The following is a 4,762-nucleotide window of genomic DNA, read 5'->3' on the forward strand; positions in this document are numbered from 1 at the left end:
GGAATTTTATTAAAAATCAATCATAAATTAAAAATTTATTTCTGGACTATCAATTCTATTCCATTGATCTATATGTCTGTTTTTATGCCAGTACCATTGCTATTATTGTTGTTCAGTCACTAAGTTGTGTCTGACTCTTTGTGACCCCATGGACTGCAGTACGCCAGGCTTCCCTGTCCATCACTAACTCCCAAAGCTTTCTCAAACTCATGTCCATCAAGTCACTGATGCCATCCAACCATCTCATCCACTGTCATCCCCTTCTTCTCCTGCCTTCAATCTTTCCCAGCATCCGGGTCATTTCCAATGAGTCAGTTATTCACATCAGGTGGCCAAAGTATTGGAGCTTCAGCTTTAGCATCAGTCCTTCCAATGAATATTCAGGAATTATTCCCTTTATGATTGACTGGTTTGATCTTGCTGTCCAAGGGACTCTCAAGAGTCTTCTCCAACACCACAGCTCAAAAGCATCAATTCTTTGGTGCTCAGCTTTGTTTATGGTCCAACTCTCACTGATAATTGTAGCTTTGTAGTTAAGTTTTGAAATTGAGAAGTGTGAATACTCGAACTTTGTTCTTATTTTTCAGGATTGTTTTGGATATTGTGGGTTCCTTGAAGTTCTCTATGTTTTTGAAGGGTCATCTTTCTCTGGTGGCTTGCCAGGATTTATCTGCTCACTGAGGCATCTGGGGTTGACCTGCAAATATGCCGTGTGCTGATACCTATATGCCTCAGCATTACTTTGCCTGAATAGACTTTTTCCAGCCCCAAGAGCTGGATCTTGTTAATCCAAGTTCTTCTTCCTTTTTTTTTTTTAAATAGGACAAATCCACACTTTTATTTATTTTCAATATGTTTAAATCCTCAAAGGGTACAGCATCACAAGGATTTTGTGTCCAATGTCCTTAGTGGGAAGGTTGCTTTGGAATTTGGCACGAACCATGCCACTATTTCCATGAGCTCGATTTATCTTTCTCCAGATTACTCTGGTTTTGGTAGGTTTTCCACCAGGAGTTACTGTGTTGTTCTTTGCTTTGTACACATAAGCACATCTCTTGTCTAGATAGAATTAACTTTTATCTCGAGCATATACATCTTCAATTTTCAGGAGAGCAGTGTGTTCCCTCTGGTTCCATAGATCCCGTTTAGAGCCAGCAAAAATGGCCTTGGACCACAGCCTTCCAGACATATTTGTCGTTTTAGAAGTCCTGTTCCCAGCAGGCCTCCACAGGGTCCAAGATGGCTGAAAGAGCTTAATCCAAGTTCTTGATGGATATCTTGTCAGGGAGGAGATCTAATTCCAAGCTGAACTCTGGTTTCAAATAAGATTGATAGATTTGGTCTAATGGTTCACTATAGAATCCTAAGAATTAATTAGGTATGATGGACAGCTTAAGTGTAGTCATGTTATGGATGTTGTTTTTAAATTATAAAAATAAGGAATTCCCTGGCAGTACACAGGTTAGGACTCTGTGCTAAGGGAGGAAGCAGTTTGGATCCCGCAAGCTACATGGTGCTACCCCCCAAAATTATAAAAGTAATGTTGTCATATCCTAAAAAAGGTAAACAGTTAAAAAGCCATAATCCTTTTGTTAAAATTACAGTATAATTAAAGTAAAATTATGACAACCTAGACATAAAGTAAAAGTTATGACCAATCTAGACAGCATATTAAAAAGCAGAGACATTACTTTGCCAAGAAAGGTCCATCTAGTCAAAACTATGGTTTTTCCAGTAGTCATGTACGGATGTGAGAGTTGGACTATCAAGAAAGCTGAGTGCTGAAGAATCGATGCTTTTGAACTGTGGTGTTGGAGAAGATTCTTGAGAGTCGTTTGGAACACAAAGAGATCCAACCAGTCCATCCGAAAGGGAATCAGTCTTGAATATTCATTGGAAGGACTGCTGCTGAAGCTGAAGCTCCAATATTTTGCATCAGGCCACCTGATGCAAAGAACTGACTCATTGGAAAAGACCCTGATGCTGGGAAAGATTGAAGGCAGGAGGAGAAGGGGACGACAGAGGATGAGATGATTGGATGGCATCACCGACTCAATGGACATGAGTTTGAGTAAACTCCAGGAGTTGGAGATTGATAGGGAGGCCTGGCATGCTGCAGTCCATGGGGTTGCAAAGAGTCAGATATGACTGAGCAAGTGAACTGAACTCAAAGTAAAATTATAGTATCAATGATCTAAGGTATTACTGTAGATAGTAATACATTGGCTTCCCTGGTGGCTCAGCAGTAAAGAACCCTCCTGCCAATGCAGGAGACGTGGGTTTGATTCCTGGGTCAGGAAGATCCTCTGGGGAAGGAAATGGCAACCCACTCCAGTATTCTTGCTTGAAAAATCCCATGGTCAGAGGAGCCTGACAGGCTACAGACCATGGGGCCACAAAACAGTTGGACATGACTAAGTGTCTAAACAATAATTCCTCTGTAGATAGAAGTTTTTGTATCATTTTTGGAAATTAACTTGAGAATTCTGCTAGGAATTTTTGGGGTATCTATTCTTTCCCTTATGGTTTGAAAAGTCCTTCACATTTTTTGTTTTTTATTAGGCCATACTGTGCAGCATGTGGGATCTTAGTTCTCCCATCAGGGTTCAAACCTGTGGCTCCCTGTGTTGGAAGTGTGAAGTTTTAACCACTGGACTGCCAGAAAAGTCACACCACTCACATTTTTGTAGACATCTGTGTTCTTAGTTGCTCAGTCATGTCTGACTCTTCGTGACCCCATGGACCGTAGCCCTTCTGTCCACAGGGATTCTCCAGGAAAGAATACTGGAGTGGGTTGCCATGCCCTCCTCCAGGGGGTCTTTCCAACCCAGGGATTGAACCCACATCTCCCACATTGCAAGTGGGTTTTTTACCATCTGAACCACCAGGGAAGTCCTTTTGTAGGCGTAATCAAGCAAAAATCATACTTTGGGGTTAGGAAGAGTTTGTTCCATCTTAAGTGTACATTCACAGGAATATATTTACCTAGATTTATTTTGAGGTTAGGCTAAGATTTAACATGTGGTTTGTCTTTATATTGAACTCTTTCCTCTCTAAAAGCATATGTGTATTTCCAAACGCATCATTTCATCCTTAGAACACTTGTTAAGGCTGGCTACAAATGTTCAGGTTCAATCGATTTGGCTTCTGAGTCATTGAATAAAACATGTCACACCATTTATTAAAACCTGGGCTCTGGCAATCCTGATGCTCAGATTTTCTTCAGGTTGACCAGCAAGGGGCACTAAAGCCTAGCATCTCTTCCCTATTCCCTCCCAACAACATCAGAGGTTTCAGTAAGAAAGTAATTGGGAATGAATCTGGGAGCTGTGCACTTTTATAGTCAGATCAAAACAGTGGTGGCAGTCTCTTTGATTTTTTTTTTTTAAGGATATTGATATTTTTTAAATGAGAAAAATTCTGATTGGGTAAAAAGACAACAGAACAATTCCAAATATAGAACCACTCTTTGCTTACAAACCGTAATTCTCCTGTCTACTCAATACTATTAGGTAAACCAGCAGAATCCTGTCATTGCTTTTCTATGAATTACTGCATTTTTTCCATCCAGAGAACATAATGGCTTAGCCGCATAACGGTTCCTAAAAGGATGAACTACTTGATGTTACGGTGACAAGCAATTATTACAGAAGCCTACCGGTTGGTCATTTTTTCCCCCTTCCCTTTAAATGTTGCCTGCCTATTTATTTCCATCAGCTAGTAAGGATGACTCTTTTATTGTTTCAAATAAAGGATGTCATCTATATGCTAGGCACACATTATGAATAATTCCTTGTCATAACAAGACATGAATGTCCTTCAGAGACTGACATGAAGTTACTGGAGCTGTTTAGTATTTGGTAATGGGCTTTTCTTTTTAATTTTAGCTTTGATCCATGCTTAATCACCTCAAGGTATTGAAATACTAAGAAAGACAGCATTCAGTAATTAGTTCACCAAGCTGGAAGCTAAGACCCACTATTCTTTCATTCTAAATCAAAGAAATAGTTTCTGGAAGCTCAGTCCCCTTATCAATATTACAGAAATGATGCATGTAAAGTTAATTAATTCACAATTAATGTTCAATTACAGGTCAACCAATGTATAATACTCTGATTTTTTTCTCAATCATTCCTTTTTCAAACTGGTTTTCTTTTAAGACTTAGATTTTTTTGGACCTTGTTATTTGCAGCCTGTGAGAACTGTATTAAAATGGATCACATACTTATTCACCCAGCTCATTATAGCCCTGTTCCCCTCAAATACAATCCTAAGCCTCAAATGGCTGATTACTTAAGAACCCTCAAGAAATCTTAGCTAAATGATGGACAGTTCAGAGTATGATTTTTAAAATTTTCCCCTCTGCTAGCCAGAATGAGAAACTGGGGATCACAGAGTAAAGATTTTTTAGAGGCTGAGGCAGATATCATCAGTTCAGTTCAGTTCAGTCACTCAGTAGTGTCCAACTCTTTGCGACCCCATGAATTGCAGCATGCTAGACCTCCCTGTCCATCACCAACTCCCGGAGTTCACTCAGACTCACATCCATTGAGTCAGTGATTCCATCCAGCCATCTCATTCTCTGTCATCCCCTTCTCCTTCTGCCCCCAATCCCTCCCAGCATCAGAGTCTTTTCCAATGAGTCAACTCTTCCCATGAGATAGCCAAAGTATTGGAGTTTCAGCTTTAGCATCAGTCCTTCCAATGAACACCCAGGACTGATCTCCTTTAGAATGGACTGGTTGGATCTCCTTGCAGTCAT

At 40.1% G+C, this 4,762-nt stretch overlaps 1 pseudogene; it reads right to left on the reverse strand.

Annotated features, from left to right (window-relative positions):
- Window positions 1-504: 504 nt before the first annotated feature.
- LOC112587590 lies at window positions 505-1,667 on the reverse strand (annotated as a pseudogene).
- Between the last annotated feature and the right edge of the window lie 3,095 nt (window positions 1,668-4,762).

Source organism: Bubalus bubalis, chromosome 10, assembly GCF_019923935.1.
Source record: "Bubalus bubalis isolate 160015118507 breed Murrah chromosome 10, NDDB_SH_1, whole genome shotgun sequence".
Lineage (NCBI taxonomy): Eukaryota > Metazoa > Chordata > Mammalia > Artiodactyla > Bovidae > Bubalus > Bubalus bubalis.